At 46.1% G+C, this 23,400-nt stretch overlaps 1 long non-coding RNA gene across 1 annotated transcript in view; it reads right to left on the reverse strand.

Annotated features, from left to right (window-relative positions):
• Nucleotides 1–23,400, reverse strand: part of LOC138297235 (uncharacterized) — a 92,246-nt gene that overhangs the window by 20,784 nt on the left and 48,062 nt on the right. Inside the window, exon 2 of the long non-coding RNA XR_011203954.1 lies at nt 1,923–2,305. This is a non-coding gene — a long non-coding RNA (uncharacterized lncRNA). The remainder of the gene's footprint in view (nt 1–1,922; nt 2,306–23,400) is intronic.

Consider the following 23,400-nt stretch of genomic DNA (forward strand, 5'->3'; position numbering starts at 1 on the left):
GTAAGGAGGTGAGGTGCCTGGCGCAAAGGAGACACCCACCCTCTGGGGGTGGCAGACAAGAATGGAACAGGTACAGGTCCTGATGTTTGTGCCACGAATAGGGAGTGGCCATTGGAGGAAGAATCTGAAGATGATGATGTTGATCCTGTGTCCTCCGTGGCTCTCCCCTCAATCTCGGGGCCACTGTGTCCCCCTGTGTCTGATGTCTTGTGACTGGAAGTACCCTGTCCAGCTGCTTTCCCACTGGTTTTGCCCTATCTCCTCCGCTTGCCTGTGCTGATGCTAAAATTACAAAGGCAAATAGGGTCACTACATGTGACTGATCACACCTGAACAGCTTTGATTACCAAACATTACCATAATGTACAGAAGCCCTGAGCATCAGGCTTCAGCAAAGTGGCTCCAGCATTTGCTACACCATATGCATGCATGCTACAAGAACTGTGAACAGTTGCCTACAGGAAATTCAGAATCACAGACAACTCCAATTGCATGGGTGACGTTTTGCAATCACAATACCCATGAAGAAAGTAGGAGACCTTGTCACTTTGAATGGTTTGGCTTATGTAGCATCCCTCAGTAACCTGTTGTTACAGAATAGTATGGCAATGCCAAGTTTAATCCCATAGATCCCACACAAGGTCATGCATCCAGTTAATCTTCATATACCCACATCATGATGAAATGATGGCCAAATAATCCAGCCATGTTGCAGTAACAAGTACAGTAGCCGGAAGAAGGTGACATGGAAACACCTGTGTCACACTGTAAATAATCCCCAATGGTAACTTCACAATATGTCCATTGTCTAAATAGACTCATGGAAGATGTACTAATGTTGCTTTGATAGATGACACATCTTACACAGAAAGGTACACTGGAGATAATTTGAGCAGAATGTCTGTGAGATTTGTCTACAAATATCTACACCAGAAGGAATCAGCTAGCCCCAGGGATATCACCTGTGTTGATTGGTACAGCTGTGAATACCCTACTCATATTGCATAAGTAAAAGCCAATAGTCCATTGAATGTTGTAGAGGCTCAGAGAATCTCCAGTACCTACAGAAGGCCCTAGACATGTTGCTCAATGGGAAGGCACATCACTGTCCCTTTACACAATCACATATAATTCCCACCTTCCCGCAAGTCACTCCCTGATGCATGTCAACAGTTAGGTAATGAACCTTCACCATTTAACATGTGCTAAGCACTTCGCCAAATGATTCTAAATCAATGGCATGAAAATACAAATTGTGAGTAAAAACCGTAGTCCTACCTGTCATGTCCTTCATTGCTTCTGCAATTGTACATGTCAAATTACATGGAGTGATGGGTGAGGGTATGTGTGAGCTACCAATCAATGGTGACACACTCCTGTCTGTGGCACCACATGAACTGTAGCCCCGTCACATATGTCCATTTCCAAACACATGTCGGAATGCGCATATGTGAGGAAATCAGACATCATCCCATGACAACAGGTAGACCATGCATGAAACAGCAGTGAAAATGAAATGTCAAAAGTGAAAGGTACACATGCTACCATGTAGGCACAAGGAATAATGGCTACAGTGATCTATTACCTCATGTTGTTTGTTGTTGAGGCTGATACACTGAAGACAAGTTGACCGTTGGGCACAAATGACTCCCACAACAGCAAACAACATGACCTGATTGATCACTGTACTCAGCCATGTGTTGGCCCTGGAGAGCATATTGGTAGTGGACTGTACTCTGTTGTGTCCTAGGTCACTGGGCCAATAGGCAAGACACGTCAGCATGCACCAACTTCTATGCCTACACAAAAAATAACTCATCTTGTGTGTCACACACGGCCCAGCTCCAATATTCAGGGGGAGATGGCCGACTCTAACACATCAACTTAGCAATGTAACAGGCAGGAACATGCCCAGGACTCACCCCCTTGTAGCTGCTGTGCTCTCCTCAAATGCCCATCAAGCGTGGGGTAAGCCACTGCCAGAATGCGGGCCATCGGGGAGGGGGGATTCAGGCTCCGGCATTTGTCCCACCCACGTTAGGAGGACAGCCCCAGCTGGACCTCCCTTCAGACACCCATCAAGCTCGGGGTAGGCCACCGCCAGAATGCGGGCCCTCGGGGGGTTCAGACTCTGGAGTTTGCCCCGCCCACGTTGGGAGGGCAGCCCCAGCTGGACCTCTGTGATCTTCCGGGCCCAGCGTATCAGGTCCTCCCGCCTCTTGCGACAGTGGGCGACATGGACTTCCAGGGTCAACATCCTCCAGGCGATCGCTCTCCAAATCCCTTTCTTCTGATGGGCATTGACCTGTATGGATGCAATTGACAAACGAGGTTACAATTCAATTTTTTAGGCCAACTGGTTGTGTCTCACACATTTCAGAAACACCAAGCACAAAAAATGTGTAATTGTCCACACACCACAAGTGTAAAGCACACATGTTGATAATTACAGGGACATGAATACATACTTTTGGAGTCATCTGCAGACTAACCCACTACCCTGCTCATGGCCTACACTGACTAAGCAAGCCCATTGACAACAGGTAGCCCAGGCTCAAGCAACATGTACTGTGATTTGAGCCACAATTACACACAACACTCCATTGGGTCCTTCTGAAGGGTAAACTCCTTGGGCCTCACTGGACAGACACATTTATATCCTGCCACATTGACTCAATGCATACAGTCCCTACAGGCAACCACCATAGTACAGACTACACCCTAAGACTTAAATGATAATGAAAGGGCTGCTATGGGTGGCATGGGAAGTCTCTTCCTTGTGAATGTGTTGACATGTGACCCATCCAATGTAATCTCATTCCACTTCAGAGTGGGTTTGTGTGGTATGTACTTGTAGCACAGAACACACCTTTTACCATATGTGGCAATCCTACAGAGTTGGCATCCAACATACAAAGGTATGTTTCGTCTTATTGGTTGCATGTAACCAAGCTAATGATTTCACATGTCATGCCCTCCCCTGAGTTAACCAAATGTCTGCACTGTAGGTTTGTCACTTGTGCAATACACCTGTACTTTACAAATATGTGAAGGTGACAGCAGAGCTCTGGAAATGAGGGACCTGTCATAAGTCAATGACACTTGCCATTGAGGGTCAACTGAAATATGCCCTAGGTCGGGGGTTACCTCTGTACCCATTCCTAATGTAGTCAATGTACAAAGGCATTCAGGCCAACTCTTTCTACTGAAGAATCATTTTGGCCACATCCAAGGATCTGTAGGCCTGCAGGAAGTGGGCCCGGTGCCATAGTTACATAGCCACAGTAACTCTACCCCAGCCTGGTGTATGTCCCATACTGGGAGAAACATTTGACAGGCCTTGGTTTCTGCAGGCTGAGCATACAGAACATAGATGCCACTCATATTTCCATCACTTCCATGCATGACATTACATCCTGTGCCCATCCTCTATGTGGGTTCAGGGTTGCGTGGCTCTCTGAAGGGCACAGTGAGTTTTTCATGGGTCTCATACAGTAGCTTGGCAAGGCCAGATGTGAGCTGAGTGATCTGTGGGACTATATACATTGCTATTGAGATCCTCACATGACTCAAACAGTATACATACACAGCTCATGCTGTAATGCACATACATGTTATTTTAAATTTAAAAACATATTTTCCAAAGATATGTCATTGTATGGCAGCAAAGTCTCCTTGCCTAGATATATGAATGCAACAGAAGGAGGATCTAGGGCTTATCATACATTACACAACACAGTGCTAATGTTAAATACATAGGGTACTTATCTTCAGTATCAGTACCATGTACATCCTATGTAAAGAACGCAAAATGTGACAACATGCACCCGAAAAAGGCTCCCTGGCACTCAGAGGCACATTGTAGCCCATGAGTAAGGAAAGGATGGTGTCGAACAGAGTCAGCTATGCCTATGAGGTACTTACCTGCTCATCAGGTGAGCCATAGAGCTGACCATACAGGGGAAGGACCTCCTCAATGAGCCCCTCCAGCTCCTCAGGAAAGAATGCAGTGGCCCTTTCACCTGCTTGGCCTGGCATGATTGCTCGAAAAGTCGGCACACAGCAGCAGAAATGGTGAAGGTGTTGATGGCAGCAGTGTCAGGAGTCAAGTGAGTGATTTAGCAAAACGTGGTGTAGATGTATGACACATATGCGGTCCTCGCGGACGCTGGCCACAGCCATTGGGCTGCGATCGTCACAGTCTCCAATGTTATCCTATGGCTGTGTCCGCTGTGGTTGAAACCTCCCACTGCTTCAACTTCCGCTGGTGACCGTGGGCGATTCCTAATTTCCAGTTAACTAAGTCAGGCATCTGCCATTTTGGCATTGTAACTACAGTATTGGGCCCTGTTAAATGCATCACAACATCAATATATGTGTCTGATCATCTCAAACAGTGTAAAGCAGCCTTGTTGTGTAGGTTCTCCTACACAATCCCCAGTGTAGCGTGTTACTGGTCACAGATGGCATTTTACGGCGGTGCACTGTACACCACCAGTGACGGTATTTGTGACGGTTGCAACAGACTGTTAAATTTCGAGGAGCAGATAGTTGGGCAAAGCACAAATCCATGTGTAGACAACTACGGGGGTCTCATTTGGCCCTGGAGAAGTTGATGTGTAATGAGTGTAATGTTTTCCTAGTTAGTAATGCTTTGTCACATGATTTTGGTTCTATTCATCATGTATGTTGGTGTGGACACAGTGACTAATGTTCCATCTCATTTAATTTCACAAATAGGTACCCTGGGAGAGGGGGGAGGCAACAAGCTCCAGTGTACCATCCATTGCTAGACTTTCAAACCATGTAAGAATGTCACATTATCAAACAATTCCGTCTGAATAGGCAAACTATGGTGAATATATGTTGTCAGTTGGAGCCAGATCTTATGGCTGAAAACACAAATCTAAAATGCAACCCACGATTGTGAAACTCATGGCAGTATTACACTTCTTGGCCACAGGGTCCTTTCAGTATACAGCGGGCATATCTGGTGGTATGTGCCAACCTATGTTCAGTGTTGTATTAAGAGACATGCTATCAGCAATGATGAAACACTGACAGCTATATCATGTTCCCACACGTGAGGATTTAGCCAATGTGAAGGCTGACTTCTATGTTTTTGGTCACCTCCTACATCTGGTGGGACCACTGATGACACACATATTGCTTTGGTGCCAATGCAGGCCAGTGAACTAGTCTTATTGCAACAGGAAGCACTTACATTCTATCAACATGCAAGTTGTCTGCTTGTCAAATCTCTACATTGCAAACATCTGTGCCCGGTTCCCAGGTTCCATCAATTAATCAATCAGTTTTTGTAAAGCGCGGCTACTCACCCGTGAGGGTCTCAAGGCGCTGGGGGGAGGGGCCTCATCTGAAGAGCCATGTCTCGAGGTTCTTCCTGAAGATGGTGAGTGATGGTCTTTGTCTGAAGTGCAGGCGGAGGTTGTTCCATCTCTTTGCTGCAATTTACGTGAAGGATCGTCCTCTGGCGGTGGTTTTATGAATCTGAGGGATGGTGGCAGAGCGGAGGGATCTGGCGGGGTGTGAAAGGAGATGCAGTGGTTCAAGTAGGGTGGTCCTGCATTGTGTATGGCCTTGTACATGCGGGTGAGTAGCTTGAAGGTGATTTGTTTCTTGACCGGGAGCCAGTGGAGGGAGATATGTTCTCGTGTCGAAGGTCCAGGATGAGTCTGGTGGCAGCGTTCTGGATGAGTAGTAGTTTTTTTATGTTTCTTGTCGAGGTGCCGATAAACAGGGCGTTGCCGTAGTCGAGCTTGCTTGTGACTAAGGCGTGGGTGACTGTTCTGCGACAGTCTGCTGGGATCCATCTGAAGATCTTCCAAAGTTTACGGAGTGTGTGCCAGCAGGAGTAGGGGACTGAGTTTACCTGGCGGGTCATGGATAAGAAGCAGTTGAGGATGATGCCTAGGTTGCGGGAGTGCTTAGTCGGTGCAGGGGGTTGCTGAGGGATGTGGGCCACCAGGATTCATCCCAAGCTGAGGTGGCGATTCTGAAGATGATGAGCTCAGTCTTGTAGGAGTTGAGCTTGAAGTAGCTTTCTCTCATCCAGGTGGCGACTGCTTCCATTCCTGAGTGGAAGTTCCTTTTGGCTGTGCCTGGGTCTTCGGTGAGGGAAATGATGCGTTGTGTGTTATCGGCATATGACACGATGTTCATACCGTGGCTTTTGACAATGGCTGCGAGAGGGGCCATGTATACGTTGAACAGTGTGGGACTCGGGGAGGATCCTTGGGGGACTCAGCAGTTGACTCCTGTGGGTCTGGATGTGTAGGCCGTGAATCTGACCCTGTGGGTCTTCCTGGAGATGAAGGAGTGGATCCATTCCAGGGCTTTTCTGCGGATTTCTATGTCGTGGAGTCTGGTGCGTAGACTGCTGAGGGAGACCGTGTTGAAGGCTGCTGAGAGGTTGAGGAGTATGATCGCTGCGGTGTGGCCGCAGTCTAGGAGTAATCGGTTGTCATCTGTGGCTTGCAGGAGGGCTGTGGTTGCTGCGGAAGCTGGACTGGAGCTGTCCAGGGAGTTGTTTGTCTCAAAGAAATTCTGCAGTTGTGCATTGATTGCTTTCTCCAGTACTTTGGCGGGGTAGGGTAGCAGCAAGATAGGACAGAAATTCTTTAGTTCTCATGGGTCAGGCGAAGGTTTCTTCAGGAGAGGGGTATTTTGGCGTGTTTCCAGTCCGCGGGGAAGGTGGCAGTGTTGATGGAGCAGGTCATTGTGTTTCGAGCTCGGGCGATGGATGCGCTGGCTCTGATGTATATGTGGTGTGGGCAGGGACCCTTGGGGGCTCCGGAGTGGGTACTGTTTATGATGCTGTTTCCTCAGTGGTGAGCATGGACCAGCTGTGGATGGTCTGGGTGGGTTCTGGGGGAGTGGGCCGGTCACAGGTTATGGTGGCAGTATTTTCTGGGAGGAAGCTGTCGTAGATATCCTGGATCTTGCAGTGGATAAAGGAGGCAAGTTTGTCGCAGAGATCCTGTGACAGGGGGATGCTGGTGGCTTCTTCAGGTTCAGTCCTTGATTCTTATGTAATGCAGAACAGCACCATACCCCAGCTGATGTCGCAACCAGAGAGGGCCTGCCTGGTTGGTAAGTCACATCTGTCCTGATTTTGTGTGTTAAATGTCAGGTGCTACAGTCATGAAGTAAGTGACTCATTGTGGCACTTATGTCTCAATCCAAAACCGGTGACTCAGCATATCCAAACCGTGTTTGATTGTTGACACCCCTGAGGAATCCAACTACCCCAGGGGAAGTCCACTTCAATGAGGCCCATGGAAGTAAACGGCGGGCATTGAAGCAGGCTTTTGGGCTCCTGAAGGCCAGATTTCGCAGTCTGGACAAGACTGGGGAGCTCCCTTCTACTCACCTTGGAAGGTGTGCCAGATCAATGTGGTATGCTGCATGGCCATAACATTGCCCTGTGGAGGAATATACCTTACATCCCAGAGGAGGGAGAGTTTCAGGTGCCACTATGTGAGAATCCTGAAATGCCAAATGCAGTGAAGAGGAAGAGGATAGTGGTGAAGAGGAAGGAGCTGACTTGCAACAAGATCTCATTGACGGTTTCTTCTCATGAGTATAAGTATGGCATGAGATATCATGATTTTGAATTCAATGAAGTATATTTGTGATAATGTGAGGAGTATGGGTTTGGAAATAGGAAGCTGATGCTCAGGCAAAATCTGCCAAAGGGTGTTTAATGAGGAAGCTTTTTACACATTCAATCAATCAATCAGTCGCATTTATAAAGCGCGCTACTCACCCGTAAGGGTCTCAAGGCGCTGTGGGGGGGGGGGGTCAATGCTCGAAGAGCCAGGTCTTGAGCTGCCGTCTGAAGTGAAGGTGGTCTTGTATGGCGCGAAGGTGGCTGGGAAGGGAGTTCCAGGTCTTCGCTGCTAGGTATTCACATTTTGATGATGTTGCTTTGTTTTGTGTCAGATTTTTCTAATGTACTTTGGTCTCCAGATGTTTGTTATGTGACTTGTGTCACATGTATGGTTTCATAACTCTACTCCTTGTTTTGTTCTTTGCTCACCATGAGATCTTCATTTGGGCATTTCAGAGTCAATTGGCAGTATATTGTGCTGTTGGGGCATACAAAGTAGACATGGAGTGTTCCTGGGAAAGTATTTCACAGACTTTGGGTGTAGAAGACCTGCATCAACACAGCTTGCACAGTGATAGGATGGAAGTGCACAAGACTCTTTTGGACTTGTTTGGTATTGTGTGGTGGCCATGATGCATCAGTTGTGTCATCATGTGGCCAGTAAAAATGTTGTAGGCCAACTTCATGTCAGTTCCCCTTCACATTGGCTAAACACTCTTTGTCTGCACTGTTTGTAGCTGTTAATGTGTTCAATCATTGTAGGCCAAAGTGTCTGTAGCACATCACTGACATTTGTTTGGGTCATATCACCAGGTGCAGAAGCTCTGGATTGTAATAACATTGTTGTACTGCCATTTGTCTTGATGTTGTATTCTATGAAGTGGGCTTTCTTTTGACAGCTAGAGGATATGGCTCCATCTGATATCATCAACCATATCCATTGTCGCCTAGTTAGCAATACAATGTCTGATATGTCCATTCCTACAATGTTCTGGGGGTCTTTATCATGTATATTTGGTGGCCTACACAGTCTGATATGATCATGTTTGAATTTCTATATTTCTGACCTCTTGACTGCCTATGTGGTGAACAATGTAATAAAATCTCTTCTGACACAAGACATTTGTATGTATATGTTGGTGTGTAATGGTATTCAGAGCTGAACACTGTGTACATGCAACATATCCCTGCTTGCACATGTAGCTTGCATCTTCATTGTATTACATAGCTAAATGTGAAAGTTAAGAAAGCAGACAATGAGTTTGTGAAGGGTGAATGTATTACAGTACTAATAAAGAAAATAAACTTGGGACAGAAAGAAACAAAAATGTAACCTGAAGGGGTCAGTCATGGTAAATCTTTGGAGTAGATTCCACACCATTGGAAGGCCAAAGCTCAGAGTACTCCCCTCCCCATTGGAACTGGAATGTGGTTTGGGATCAGTCCACAGAGTGTATGTGTGACACACAAATGAGGACATTAAGGAAGAGGTTTCTTGCTGGCGGTGATGGGTGTCTTGCCATCCGCACCTCCTGCTGCAGAGGCAGGGACTGGTTGTGCCACTGGCAGGGTCTCCCTACCTGTGGCTGCTGCAGATGTACTCGGGCTTGAGGTAGTTGGCCCACAGGAAGGGGGGATGGTGGAAAAAGCCATGCTCAGGGTTGTGTGGATGTCTCTAAGCACCGCTATTAGGGTGTCAATGTTGGAATTTTGGTCATCCAAATTTAGATCATGTTCCTCTGCAGCTGCTTCATTTCCAAGAGTTCAGTTAAGCACCTGGCCCATCACGCATTGGGACTCCTGATAGACCCCAAAGATGTGGCTGATAATATCCTGGTCGACAGCAGCCCCGGTGACCTCATTCTGCTGACCCACAGCACCCTTCCCACACACCCTACCCCCACAAGCATGTGCCCTTGGCACAGAGTGCCCTCTCCAACTGGGTCCTGGACCCTTAGTGTCAGGAGTGTTGGTTTGCACCTCAGGACCTAGGACTATAGGGCACAAGATGGTTGAAACTGTGCTAGGTACCCAGGTTGGGGGGCGTGTTGTCTGTGATGTTGATGCAACATGTCTGGGAGGTATCATTGTGGGCACAGTGAAAAACAGTGTTGCTGTCTGACTAGGTTGCCCAGATGTGCCAGGACTGTCCTCTATATCCACAAGTCCAGGAGTGTTGTCATCACTGAGGGCTTCATCCAGGGATGAAGTGGGAGTCTGGTTGGTAGACAAGGTCTGCCATGGGGCTGTGCAAGCTCTCCCTGTTGAATAAGAGAGTGCATTGTTTTTGTTTGAAGTGTGACATCTAACTCCAAAGGTTTTGTGTAAGTAGAGACATTAAACATTCTTAAGTGGTAGGTTAGCCTATTGTGCCATGTTACCATGGTATTGTAGTATTTGATACGACATGTGTGAAGCTTGTCCAAACTATTAGACTCAACAGGTCATTAGATGCAGTTGCACTTTGGATGAGGGAATGAAAATGACATCTTGCCAACAGTGAAGCCAACACAGTAGAGAGGCAACATGTGCATTTGGCCATTCGGAGGCCACGTTGAGTGAGATACGGGAAAACACACAACTTTGTTTTTCCCCAGTTTGGTTCACCCGCCAGTCCCCTCGGAAAAAGGAGCATATACAATGCGGTAAGTATATTGTTTTTATGTAGGTGGGGTCACCGTCCCCATAACACCAGTGGTTATCCTGTGAGGGCTGGTTCCCTACTTCTGTGGGTGGTGGTAAAGAGCTAAAAAATTGTGTTTGGGGTCAGGGGTAGGAGTATATTATTAGGAATAAGGGGTGCGCGTGCACACAGTGTTGTGGAGAAAGAAAATAATGAGAAACATAGGGGTACTACTACTTTGAATATTTTAGATTAATTTCTCTTATGTTTGGGTCTCCCACTGCTCTACACAGCATCCTTGTATTGCAAAACCCTAATCCCCCCCCCACTCACTCCGCTAGCCACAACTCTCCAGAGTTGTGGTGGGCTCTGGGGCTTCCACTGGTGGTGTTCACCAGTCCTCACACCAAATTTCTGTCACCTCTTTTTCCTGGGGTAATGCGGGTGGCTTGCTTTCTCCACCTCTGTCTCTTTACCAGCTCTGGACTCAGTTTCCACTTGTCGCTCCCTACAGGGCTTCTCTTCGTCTCCCTGACAACTTCTCATCATGTCTTTCTTCACACATGGCTTCTCCTGCAGCATTCCAGGGGCTGGGCCCTCTCTGCCTGGCCTGTTCCTCCTTGTAGGTCCTCAACTCCGCCTGCATCTCTCAAAAGGGCAAGTCCTTCATTGGTGTTGGTGACATGACATGGATTTGCTTCCTACTTTCTAATATTTTGTCCTTCTTCCTTTTCAGATGTTCCTGATTTCAGGCTGCAGAGGAGAGGAGATGGGAGATCTCAGCTGGACTACCAGATAAGGAAGGAGTGCGGGAGGGGAGTCTCTTTACATACCTCCACCCTAACTTTCTTCCTTGGAGGAAACTGATCCACTGGACATTTGGACAAAAAGTCTGATTTACCTTGTTCTTTCTCTTTTCGGTGGTGAAAGTTAAAATGGAAGGGTTGCAATGCTAGAAACCAGCGTAGTAATGTGAGACATCCACTCTAAAGGGGCTTGATCAGTATACAGGGAGAATTCCCATTTTTCTAGATAATATCTAAGAGCCTCTAAAGCCCATTTAATGGCTAAGACGTCTTTTTCCACTATCGTATAATTCTTCTCCCTGGGTAACAACTTTCCGCTCAGGTATAAAATAGGTCTCTCATTACTGTTCTCCTCTTCTTTGGACAGGACCACCCCTAGACCTACCCCAGAGGCATCTGCTTGTAATATAAAGGGTTTTTAAAAGTTTGGGGTACAAAGAACAGGATCAGAAATGAGGGCATCATTCAACTCTTGGAATGCATTAAAAGTAACTGGGGAGAAATGCCGTAATTCTGTTTCAGTTTCTTTACCCTTCCTTAGGAGATCTGGTAAGAGGGCTGTGGTTTGTGAAAAATGAGGGATAAACCACCTGTAATACCATACTAATCCTAGGAAGGCCCTGAGATCCCTTTTTGTCCTAGGAAAAGGGAGTCACTGAAAAGCCCCTCTGGGGTGGAAAAGGCAGTTTTCTCTTTATCAGCTGGATTAAGAGGGACCTGCCAATATCCCTTACATAGATCGAATGTACTGATGTATTGGGTGTTTCCTAGTTTCACAATCATTTTGTCTACTCTGGGGATAGGCTAAGAGTCAAACTTAGAGATCTTGCTCACCTCCATAAAGTCAATACAAAGCCGTAAATCCCCATCAGACTTTGGAACCAATACAATGGGAGAGTTCCATTCAACCAGTGACGGCTCAATCATTCCTAGTTTGAACATTGTCTGTACTTCCCCCTCAACAGCCTGTCTTCGGGTTTCAGGTATTCTTGTCGCGTGGGCTCTCATTATTCTAAATGAGACTACTGGATTTCTAGGTAGCAGGATCTATAACGGTGTGGGGGACTAAGTCTGACCCACGTGTAATGAACTCTGTCACCCTAAATCCGGTTTTTGCTCCGGCTAACTAGCAGTGCCTCATTTTTCCCATGTGGAAGGAATGATTCGGCAGCCGAGCGCATGACATCTTTGGAACTTCTCAGGGAAGTCGTGGTTACTCAGATCCAAACCAACTCTCTTATTTCCAATATGATCTCATATACAAATGACAAAGACAGTATAAGTTTTATATAATGTTTTAATAAAACGACTGTATTTTAGATATTAAGGCGTGAGCCGCTATAACCAGAACGATACAACACAGTAGGATTGAAATAGTCACCAGGAGAGTAAAACATAAAAACAAAGCTATCATATTGTCTAACAGTTTCTACTCTCCCTCTGCTTGTTCTATTTAGAGCACAGCATGTTAAGCTTCTAGCTTGCCTATTAGAATCACTGTGGAGACATCAGCCCTCATACCTGAGCAAAGCCCTGTGATCTTGGTTCAGCATCTGCAACGAGGCAGTCAGCGTCTAGTTGTGGTTCCCTGGTCGGAATCTCCCTCTTGCGTGTATTGGGACAAAGAAGTGATTTTATAACTAACATGTCATTGTGATCACAAAATGTCCCTACGCAGGAATGCCAAGTCTAAACTCCTACCACGTCTATCGTCAATGTACCAGACTGTATCCTTGACTGAAGCACAGAGTAAATATGTTATGGAGAACTCCAGTGCTGAAGTAGGCAAAACAGTGTGATATGAATAAAAAACAACACCGTAGAACCAGCTATTTGAAAAAAAACAGTACGAAGCCTAATAAAAAGCATGTAGAGCAAAGTGCACAGAGGCTCTAAGCTGTCAGCAAATGAATAAAATATATTCAGGGCAAAGTGCACAAAGGCCTAAAGCCTGAAGCTAAAGCGCAATGAATACGTAAAACTAACCACACTACACCCTCCCCTTGTCGGTAGCAAGTGGTTCCAATAATATAAAAGGATGCCCCAAATATAAACAATACCTTGAACAATTATTTCGACAAGGTGAGAAGACAACAAAGTCATAAATTTAGGTAACATGTGACCATAAAGCCAAATTCAATATAGTGTCAATTTCGTAAAAATCCAATCGTCAGATAGAAGCAATAGAACGCAGGAGTTCCTCCACTTCGATATATGTCAATATCGGAAGATCCATGCCACAAAGTACCATGGAGCATGTGTGATCCAAAGCCCCAAAACCATTCAGGGCGGCACCCCGTGCAGGGCCTATGAAAGAGACAATACCATCTTCCTCCAGGAAGGGAATCTCATAAACTGCCTCACGAAGCAAGCGCATCCGTAGTACACAAGTCTGGGAATGAGCCCTAATCGGGAACATCAACAGATCAGTATCGACCATTGGAGGGCGCTGCAATGAGAGACAGAGAGCCAGTGCATGTTCAAACGAGCACCAAAGGCATCGAAACACGGGTTGCACACAATCCAAAACCGGTCTGAATGACAGAGACCAGTCACACTCCAAATACCCCAGGAGTGTCGCTCCAAAATGCTGCATCATGCGTTCACGACACAGCTGCGCTGACGGGAGCAGCAATACAGGATCTCGTCGTGACGGGACAGCCATTGCGAAAAAATAGCAACAACAGCAAGACTCCAGCCCATAAAGCCAAAGTAATCGGGAAACCCCCAAAAATGCTTCCGAAAATAGAATGTATAGCCGAAGGTATCAAACCGAATATGGAAGAGAAGGTATGGGCAAAACCAACACCAACGACTTTGAAAAAATTTGCAATACCAGCAGTGCTGGATGCATTAAATATACGTCCCACAAGTTCACCGAAGTGATTTGGAAAGTTAGTATTCAAAAGGGACTGTATCTCCGCCGATGACCTTGCCACTTGAAGTGCGTAGGTCTCGCTAGCAGATGTAAGGGCCACATGCTTTTGAAACAATAAAGCTTTTAGCCGACTCAACTTGTCGAAATCAACCTTGGAAGTAGCAATATGAGGCCAGATGTCCGCTACCTCCCTAAATTGAGTGGGGGGAAACAACACATTCCCGCAGCACGTAACGGCCTTGTTGACAACGACGATGTAAACTATTCCGGCACGCATGCCACAGCAGCGTTCGCTGTTAAGAACAATGTAACTGCCGTTAGAAAGCACCTGGAAAGTGTTTTTAATAACCGGGACTGGAACTCCCTTCAGATAACAAGCTAAGTTAGCAATCGAAGCGTTACACGCCCCGCGCAAGGACAGCTGTTTACAAACCATTGAATGGCTGACAGAAGCTTCGCATTTGATGCCGCTAAGAAAAACCTACTTCAAACCATTAACACATCTGTACTGAAAGGGAAGGTCCCACACCTCGTGTATGTAACTGTCTCCCAATAGTTCATATCTACCCAACGGAATGTGCTTCAAACAAGAAGTAAATTGTAAAGTAGAGATAGGCAAATTAATAACCCCATGTATCAACCATTCAGCTGACGGAATCTCAGCTACCGTGAAAGGCAGTTTCTCTAATTTCTCAATATTTAACATAACATATGTCGCTTCCTTTTTAGCCATCAGTTGTTGTTGACGAGTCAAATTAAAAGAGATAAAGATCTCTCTGGCACGAACGTGCTGCCATGGAACGCGACCCCCCTTCAAGGTCTGAAGAGTCCAACCCAGCTGCATGATGGACCGCCTCTGACTCTGCCCATGATATAAAGAAGACATGTCCGATTTAATAATGTCAATGGCAGAGGAAACAATGCTGTCAATCGTGTAAACACGGTCAGAAAGGGTACGCATGCCATTATCAACAACAGACAAAGTCTGCATCAGATTTTCCTGATCAATCTGCCTCAACCGGGCTGCAGCCTCTTGTTGTGAAAGCTTCCAAATCTCATTATAAACCTCGTATAAGAACCTTTTCTTCCGTGGTACTTTGGGACCTGACAAAAAATCTTGTAAATCAGTATCATTAGACAGTAACGTGAGATGTGACTTAACTGCATCCAGTGTGGATGACTTCAACCATTGCTGACAAAGCTTCCCCACACTGTATGTAGTTATAATATCAGCATGTTCTGGTGATACGTAACGAGGGTCTGCCCTACTAGTCCTGAACCCCCCTGAAGAGGTGACAAAACGTTGATGACACACATTAGTGTCTACAGGCCATAATAACCACCCACCTGGATATAACGATGAAGTGTTAAGCGTACCATTCTGGACCCAATGTGTAAAGTCACTGAAAGTAGCATTCACATAGTGCTGCCAATTTTTTAATTTAGAAGGGACAGGTATACTAGGCAAAGTCAACTCCCTAATTGTCGCTAAGCCCAAACAGCTAGTCTGTTGTACTGTGTCATTGAGGAAAATCATCTGCACAGGGATAATACATGCTCTAAATAACGTGTCCCTGCCTTGCATTTGCCAATTTTTCGAACCCCAAACACTTTTCAAGTCAACAGTTTTAAACCAGTATTCATATCCCTCGACCGAAAGTTTAGATACAAACAAATTAGAATACAGTAATTTAGTATCAGTCAATAACATTTGCTTATTAGAATACGGTGCAACTTTAAAATAGTAGGACTTAGCATTACGTTGATCATGCCCAGAAAAATATGCAAATTTATCATAATACGTTTTCGAACTCCCTTGTGGAGGAGTCGAGCAATGTTCCCATTGCACATAATTAAACATGGGCTTAGGGCTACTAGCTTTATGAATAAAGTGGTGTCCATAATAGTTGTAACAAAACATGTCACCATGATTATCTCTAAACTGGTAAGCATCATCATCGTCATAGACAGTATAATATTGCAAATCCGTTAGCATAGAATCTACTGTCTTCACATCCCAATCATCAGAAACAATGCCAGGTATAACAATATCATTAATTGATAATTTGAGGACATACGGTATTTGAATCAATTCAGTGGGACCATATATATCAAACATTACTTTATCCCACACAATTCCATCCGGAACTGGTATTGCAGAAATGTTTACAGTGGACAAGTCTCTTCGAACCATATGAGACGAAAAATGCGGTTTTAACACAGTCTCCACGTGCTCAATGTCAGATCGATCAGGAAGAAAATGACCATGTATTATCAGAAAAAAAGTAACCACAAATCCCAACCATAATAAATTAGTCATCACGGCCAAAAATAGCCAAAAATAGTTCCAAGGAAAAACAAAATATGTGCGTTTAAGCCAACCCAGCAGCCGTCGTGGACCGTGGACAGAAGACATCGAGGATGAGGAGCCGGACACATCATTATCAGCGTCGTTGAAGCAGCCAGAAGCAGTTCTAGCAAAAGGTGCAACTGTGAACAAAGAAGCAGATGGAGGCTCTCGCCGTGGCACACTATAAACCACATGTTCAGAAACATCAGTAGAACGTACAGCAATTTGATCAAAAGATTCCATATTAATCGCCGTCGGTGGAACAATCGCAAGATCATCATCCACCCTCCCCAAGCTCGGAGAGGAAACAGTGTCGGTAAAAATCACCTGCATCTGGACTTCTTCCCCAGTAGTGAGAGGGATTCCGGAACTACTGGGTGTCCCTCTTGGTCTGCTGTGCAGAATCGGCCACATGTTGTAACTTGACATTATCAATGGAAACAAAGGGATTTCCTTTGGCCCCTCGCAGCGGCGGTAAAATCACAGTTCTCGTGCCGCTCACCCCCAACACAGGGACAGGTTCTCGATAAGAAGGACCAAATTATTTTTTAACTGCAACCTTTTCACGCACTAGATCCCCAATCCTGGGTATCCAACCAGTAGGTGTTACTGGCTCATCCTTAATTCCTGAGGAGGCAGCACTGGCAGAAGAGTTATCTTCACGGAATTGTTGTAAATCCTGCAAAACAGTGACACGATCATTTATGTCAAAGGGCGTTTCCGCCGCCTCCACACCAGGACCATGTAGATCAGGAACATACATTTGTGTTCCAAACAGGCACTCATATGAAGTACGAACCCCCAGTGACCTTCTAGGCAAGTTATTAAGTGCTCTCTGTACTCCATATAGGTGGGCTAGCCAACCACGACCCGTACCTATAACTCTGGCCGTTAAGGACTGCTTTAAATCACGATTAAAACGCTCCACGACAGAATTTCCCTCGGGATGAAATGGAGACAAGAACTGGAGTTGGACCCCCAATGAAGCCATGGTGTCCCTGAATGCCTTAGAGGCAAAAGCAGGGCCCTGGTCCGAATGAAAAGCTGCAACTGCAAATATATCGACAAAGATACGCAAATCTTTAATAACAGTTCGAGCGTCAGCCGAGCGTTGTGGCCAGACCCACACAAATCTGGAGCACGAATCTACAGCAACCAATATATATTTGTATGCACTATCTGGTGTCAGCGGACCACAATGATCCAAGTACACACACTGTAATGGTCTATTTGAAATCAGAAGGGGCGTCTGCTGCGGGCGTCTAGCCGACGATGCTTTAATTTGTTGACAAACGTCACAACAAAGGACATATTGCTTCGTCTCTTTATAGAGACCAGGCCACCAGTAACGAGCCTATAAAAGTGAAATTGTGGCAGCCACCCCAGCATGTGCAGAAGCCACCCCCTCATGTGCTGCAGAAATCAATCGAGGTCTCTCAATTTTATTGGGAATTTCACGTACACCAATGCCTGGAATTGTAACAGTAGCATTCAGCGCACCATTCAAGCAGTAACTATATTTCGAAGGAAACCCTTTAGGAAAGGGCGTGCCATCAACCGTAGCCTTTATGGCAGCCGAAATTTCTGTGTCTGGTTTGGTACTCGAACGAGTCACTGCGGCCACAGTGGCGACAGCCACTGCCAATTTCGCGGCTTCATCAGCCAAAGTATTCCCAGCAACGTGTATTCCAACGCGCTGGTGTCCAAGTGTATGCACAACATGGACTGTAGGAAGCGTCTCCTTCAGATCCGCAACCTTACCCCACAACATTTTATGTTTAATGGTGTTGCCTTTAGAATCTCTGAACCCATTCATCTTCCAATAGTGTAGATATTCGTTGAAAGACTGCACACAGTAGTAGGAGTCACAGACCAGCAAGGTTAAAAGCGCCGGATCCGCGTGCTCCAACGCTAACAATAGAGCTTTGAGCTCAGCCAGCTGTGCCGTGCAATCTCCCAAGGTTTTAGTATAAGTATGTCGGGGGCAGAACACGTCCCCCTCCATAGTGCCGCTCACCACCGCACATGCAGCAGAATACTGTTGTTTAGTCCCAACCGCTGGTTGCGCAGAGCCATCGGTATACATGACCACCTGATATTGGTCAATAGGCAACGTACCAGCAGGAACTGGGTATTCCATTTCATATTGAAGAAATTCTTGAGTCTGCAGTTTAGGGTCAAATACGTAATCTACATCAGTGGCTGTCAAAGACGTAGCCCATTGTATCCATCGCGGGTGCAAGGCTTTCGAATTTGGAACACTCGCTTTTGTAACTGCCTCTAAGGCCGGAATTGGGGAAACGACAACAATGCGTTGACCCTGGGCCAGCGGTCTTTCTTTAATAACAGCCATCTGTACTGCAGTGAGAATTTTCTCAGTCTGTGCAAAACGTTGTTCTGCAGCAGAATACAAGTGAGACTTGTATGCAATCGGGACTGTCTCCCCCTCATTAAAGGTGACATAAGTAAACCCAACAGCCCCAGGTATTACCCTGATGACTAAATGTGTCTTATTGTCCCGTGTGTGTAAGTGTTTAACTGCTAAGAGATCACTTTGTAATTCTCGTAGTATGTGTGTATGTTCAATCGTCCAAAATCTACTCGAAAAATTCGGGCGAATCAACTCGTATAAGGGTTTTATACGCGTCGCATAATCAGGAATGTAAGTTCTGCCAAAATTCAGAAACCCCAACAATGACTGGAGCTTCCGAACCGTATTAGGAGGCTGCAATAAAGCAAATTTCTCCAAAAAATGTGGCGCTAAGCTCTTGCCCTCACTCGACAACTCATATCCCAGGAAAATGACGCTGAGGAAGGCAATCTTCGATTTCTTAAAATTAAACTTATAGCCAATATCAGCAAACCCAACAACAATGCGCGATACACGCCTTAGATGTTGCAGAATCTCATCATCTGTCAGATATATGTCATCAACATATGATAACGCTTCAGGGTCGAACTCATGCAGCATTTCAGTTACACGAGCCGAAAACAGTCCTGGGCTATTCTTATACCCCTGAGGCAAACGACAACAAATTTTCTGAGAGCCAAACGCACTGAAACAGGTATAGTCCCGACTCTCGGGTGCTATATTCTGGCAGAAAAATCCATTCGAGATATCCAATGTTGTCTTGTATTTTTTACGCACTATATTATTCATAAGCGCTGCGCTGTGTGAATTCTGTATTGCATATGTGCGTGTATGACTATTCAAATGTCGGTAATCCACCACTATCCTATATGAATGGTCCGGTTTAGCAACCGGAAATAAGGGATTATTCATCGGCGAGACACAGGGCTCAATTACACCCTGATACTCCAATTGTGTAAGAATTTTTCTAACCGAGGCCCTTGCTTCAAATTTGATAGGATACTGCGGTTGTGGCTGAGGTTCGCCCTTTATTGGAATTACATGATAAGGTGATTGTCTTTCCCACCCCACGTTATTTCTATACAAGGCGGGAGCCTGTGCTAGAGCCCATGATTTACTATAGGACTCCGCTAGTTCTCTTGGAACAAGTGGTGAGAAGGAAGGTGTGATAACCTCCTCCCCAACCGGACAGTCGCGAACAAAGTCAGGTGGCCAATCCTGTTCGGCCAGCAGAACATCATACGATTTTACCACATGGTCCCAAAAAATGGCGTTTATAATACGGTCAATGTCCCCTTCCAATCGTAGAGTCACTTCATATACTCTATCAGGATCAGAGACTCGCATATCCGCCGTCTCGACTTGTATGAAGTCATCAGTTGCTTTCACCTCCAGATGCTCTAGAAGACTCCGGCGAACTATTGTGACCTCTGCCGCGCTGTCTAACAGTGCTAACGCCCATGTCTTGTTCGTCAAGAGAACTCTCTTCTTGAGCGGCATGTCTAACTGAGACTGCTGCCACTTTCTTCTTTTTAAATTGCTGTTTTTGTTGCAGCGGTTTCTCTTCTTGTTTAATAGAAACCTCCGCTGAGCGTTGTGAATCCTGTCGCGGTTTCACATACTCCGTCCTCCGCTCTGACCGCCCACCTCTCTCACTTCTCTTTTCCGAGGAGTCCTGAAAGGAACGAGATTGGCGTGTATCAGTATATTGATATCTATCAGGCGTCTTCAAAGTATCCCTATTCCTGAGATTATACTTATTCTGTGGGGTCTCCGGTTGCGGAGACTGTCCACCATCTTTCTTAGGTGTTTGCTGTTTCTTTTCCCAGCGCTTTTTCGAACCCTCAGGTTGTTGCTGTTTAGCATTATCTTTATTATTTTTACCCTGTAACTGGAGTTTTTGTGGTCTAGCCCCTAGGCTATCACGACCAATACTAGAATACGTTTCCGCTATTATTCTCGGAAGCTCCCGCTCCTGATTAAGCAGCGGAACATCCCGAAGACGCATTCGCACTGCTAGTGCTACTGCCTCTCCCTTGAGATTACTCAAAATAATAGAAGAAACTGTGGCAAAATTGCCCAGCAACTGCATGCCCAAATCTAAGGCAGGGGCAGCCCCATATTCATCTTGAATCTGTTTAAGCACGTCCGGTAAATTAGCTAATGTCGGTGTACCGTGTGCCGTAGTGTAGAGCGCGGCAAATACCGTGCCCCAGGTATTACAAAGGTCCACCGGAGGAACCATCCCATACGGCAAACACATCGTCAAAATTCTATGTTTATCCTGAGGTCCCGTATGGGGAAATACTGCTTCCAGCGTATTAATTTTTTGCGCCAGCCAAAATGGAGTCTCCTCTCGTTTAGCCGGTACTTTACCCATAACAGAGTGTACAGTGGCCGGATTAATACCCGGAACCACTGCCTGTGGGTGCGCTGGAGCAGCACGCGCTGCATTCGTATTTAGTGTCTTCATTACAAACTGAACTAATCGTCTATATGTAGCCGTTAATTCTGTATATAAACGACGAACTTCAACCACTGCCAATTGAGCAACCGCAGGATGAGGTGTATATGTAGCCAATAAAGGCCAGGTAGGACCATCATTACTCAGCTGACCTAATCTAACTTGTGCTACTGTGTGTGGGAGGGCGCCATCAAGCCAATTATGGTGTTCTTGATAAGATAGAGGTATTTCTAAATAAGCGTAAGCCCTGTATTGTCCAGGGACATTCGCAACAGTGTATTCGTGAAAAGTATTTGTTCTCCCATCCACTGCCGGAAATCCGACCCAAGAATAAAAAAGTTCCGTTCTATAGGCTGCATGGGCGTCCACCACAAAAGTGACTGGACCCCCCTGGACTGTCAGTCCATGTGTCAACAGATGCCCCCATTCTGACCTTGGCGGGCGGCGGAGGCCGCCCGCCAAAGTCCCGCCGTCAGATTACCGTTCCGCGGTCGAAAGACCGCGGCGGTAATTCTGACTTTCCCGCTGGGCTGGCGGGCGGTCGCCTTCAGACCGCCCGCCAGCCCAGCGGGAAAGAGGCTTCCACGATGAAGCCGGCTCGGAATCGAGCCGGCGGAGTGGAAGCTGTGCGACGGGTGCAGTTGCACCCGTCGCGTATTTCACTGTCTGCGCAGCAGACAGTGAAATACATGTAGGGGCCCTCTTACGGGGGCCCCTGCAATGCCCATGCCAGTGGCATGGGCACTGCAGGGGCCCCCAGGGGCCCCGCGACCCCCCCTACCACCATCCGGATCCCGGCGGTCCGACCGCCGGGATCTGGATGGTGGTAGGGGGGCTCGGAATCCCTGCGGCGGTGCAGCAAGCTGCGCCGCCGCGGAGGATTCAATGGGGCAGCGGTACACTGGCGGGACCCCGCCAGTGGTGCCGGTCCGACCGCGGCTTTACCGCCGCGGTCGGAATCCCCATTGGAGCACCGCCGGCCTGTCGGCGGTGCTCCCGCGGTCCTCCGCCCTGGCGGTCAAAGACCGCCAGGGTCAGAATGACCACCTAAGTCTGACCCACGTGTAAAGAACTCTGTCACCCTAAATCCGTTTTTTGCTCCGGCTAACTAGCAGTGCCTCATTTTTCCCATGTGGAAGGAATGATTCGGCAGCCGAGCGCATGACATCTTTGGAACTTCTCAGGGAAGTCGTGGTTACTCAGATCCAAACCAACTCTCTTATTTCCAATATGATCTCATATACAAATGACAAAGACAGTATAAGTTTTATATAATGTTTTAATAAAACAACTGTATTTTAGATATTAAGGCGTGAGCCGCAATAACCAGAACGATACAACACAGTAGGATTGAAATAGTCACCAGGAGAGTAAAACATAAAAACAAAGCTATCATATTGTCTAACAGTTTCTACTCTCCCTCTGCTTGTTCTATTTAGAGCACAGCATGTTAAGCTTCTAGCTTGCCTATTAGAATCACTGTGGAGACATCAGCCCTCATACCTGAGCAAAGACCTGTGATCTTGGTTCAGCATCTGCAACGAGGCAGTCAGTCTCTAGTTGTGGTTCCCTGGTCGGAATCTCCCTCTTGCGTGTATTGGGACAAGGAAGTGATTTTATAACTAACATGTCATCGTGATCACAAAATGTCCCTACGCAGGAATGCCAAGTCTAAACTCCTACCACGTCTATCGGCAATGTACCAGACTGTATCCTTGACTGAAGCACAGAGAACATATGTTATGGAGAACTCCAGTGCTGAAGTAGGCAAAACAGTGTGATATGAATAAAAAACAACACCGTAGAACTGGCTATTTGAAAAATAACAGTACGAAGCCTAATAAAAAGCATGTAGAGCAAAGTGCACAGAGGCTCTAAGCTGTCAGCAAATGAATAAAATATATTCAGGGCAAAGTGCACAAAGGCCTAAAGCCTGAAGCTAAAGCGCAATGAATACATAAAACTAACCACACTACATTCTATAAAGTTTCAATTTAACCTTCTCCCCAGTTGGTGAGGTGATTGAGTGGGATATTATATGAATCCTCGCTGGAGTGGTAGAAAACACTTTTCGATAAGGACCTAATTGGTTAAATAATTCTCTTCTCTAAGGTTTTCGTCTACATTGGGATCAACACACATTCTGAGTAGGTCAGATTCTACAGAGAGAGGATTTCAAAGGATTGGGTATGATCCTTCCCATTTTTAGTATGTTCACATGATAGAGCTGAGTCTCTTTTTTTTCTTTGTTGATCTCTAATTTATAAGTAACTCA

Source organism: Pleurodeles waltl, chromosome 5, assembly GCF_031143425.1.
Source record: "Pleurodeles waltl isolate 20211129_DDA chromosome 5, aPleWal1.hap1.20221129, whole genome shotgun sequence".
NCBI classification, from domain to species: domain Eukaryota; kingdom Metazoa; phylum Chordata; class Amphibia; order Caudata; family Salamandridae; genus Pleurodeles; species Pleurodeles waltl.